This window comes from Rhineura floridana, chromosome 1, assembly GCF_030035675.1.
Source record: "Rhineura floridana isolate rRhiFlo1 chromosome 1, rRhiFlo1.hap2, whole genome shotgun sequence".
Classification (NCBI taxonomy): domain Eukaryota; kingdom Metazoa; phylum Chordata; class Lepidosauria; order Squamata; family Rhineuridae; genus Rhineura; species Rhineura floridana.
Genome location: NC_084480.1, coordinates 56,073,988 through 56,075,712, shown reverse-complemented (window position 1 = coordinate 56,075,712; position 1,725 = coordinate 56,073,988). Strand labels below are relative to the sequence as shown.

Genomic DNA, 1,725 nt, shown 5'->3' with positions numbered 1-1,725 from the left:
ACCCAATTAGATAAACACAACTCCCTTCCCACTTACCCACCTGTTTCCAACATGTCCAGAAAAGTATTTCTCTTAAATTCTATGTTTGACAGTGCGTTCCTTTCAGAGGTAAAAATTAACCTGCAATCCTATATACTTATCCATTTAACATAATGAGGCTCAATTTGGAGTAGACATATGTAGGACTGGACTCCACCAAAATACATTTCAGCATTTCAGGGGCTATATTTTATTAATGCTGTATCACCTACAACTACCAACTGCTGCTTATGTACATACAGTGTCTCAGCCTAACCTACTTCACAGGGTTGTTGCAAAGATAAACGGGGAGAAGGAATGGCAGTGGTTATGGCATTCACAAATCAGAAGTAAATCTGGGGAGGAGGGCACACACAAGTAATAAGATGTCTGACAGACAGAATGCTAGCAGGTGAAGGTTTCCCCATAATTGTATTTCCACAGTAGAAAAAGGCTTACTCCATTAAATTTCTACCTTCCCTACAGCTGTTAAGTGCACAAGAGCCTGATTTCCTGCAATGCCAACCCTAAAGCATGCAAATATCTCAAGTTTAAAAAAAATAACACAGAATTTGGACATTTTTAAAAAAACCAAACATCTGTAACTGTATGAAATATGACATTCTCAGGCAAAAAGAAGTTATGAGACAGTAGACATTAAAACACACACACAAAGCCCTGATGAACAGCAACAAAAATACTCTGAGCATGAGCATTTTCACATTTTAGATTTCTACTCATCATTATTTTTGCTTATTTACTGCCTTGGGCCAGTCCCTAACTCTCAGCCTAACCTACCTCACATGGCTGTTGTGAAGATACAGAAGGAAGAATTAAAATGACTGTAAAAGGAAACTAAGGATGCAATCCAATACATGTCTACTCAGAAGTAAGCTGTATTGGGTTCAATGGGACTTACTCCCAGGTTGGTGTAGGAATATATATATTCCTAGGTTTTCATGGTAGGAAGCATTCAGAGGTAGTTTACCATTGCCTTCTTCTAAGCCTATGGTACCCAGTATTCCCAGGCAGTCTCCCATCCAAGTACTAACCAGGCCTGACCCTGCTTAGAATCTCAGGTCAGACGAGATTGGGCGTGTTCAGGGTAGTATGGCCATAGAGTCCTTGTATTACAGGCATCAAATTTTACTTGCCTTAACCAGGTTGATGCATCTTTGTACTATAAAGTGTCATATTTTCTCTCTCCCCCCCCCAAATTAGTACAGCATCAAGGCTTCAACCAGCCCTTATCTTGCCTAATTAGTGCGATCCTATACCCAATTTGAGTTACCGGAGAGTAAGCTTTAAACATAAAGAGACTTACTTCTGAGTAGACTTGTATATATTGTACCGTAAGTTAACTATACAATGATTTTTGACAAGTGCCTGCTTGGAACTCTTTGCATTTGCCATGGAGAGGGGGATTTTTTAATTTACACAAGAGAATTTCCAGGGAATACCTTCCTCAGAAGACGAAGATACATCCTGGTTGTTAGGAAGAAAGGAAGGGCAGGAAAGGAAACTGGAAGCAGCAGCAGCTCTTTAGGACCCTGGCTGCTCGCTGCTGGAACTTCTGCCTGCCCCTCGCTCACCCCAAAGGCCAGCTGTGAGGAGGCTTTTTGGCTCTGCTCCTTGCTCTCTCAGCAGCCCTGTGACTTCTGGGTGGCTAGATAGCAGTGGTGGTGTCTTGTCTCTCCACTGGCCTCG

The 1,725-nt window shown here is 41.8% G+C and overlaps 1 pseudogene; it reads right to left on the bottom strand.

Annotated features, from left to right (window-relative positions):
• Positions 1–1,021: 1,021 nt before the first annotated feature.
• Positions 1,022–1,140, bottom strand: LOC133375877 (5S ribosomal RNA; annotated as a pseudogene).
• Between the last annotated feature and the right edge of the window lie 585 nt (positions 1,141–1,725).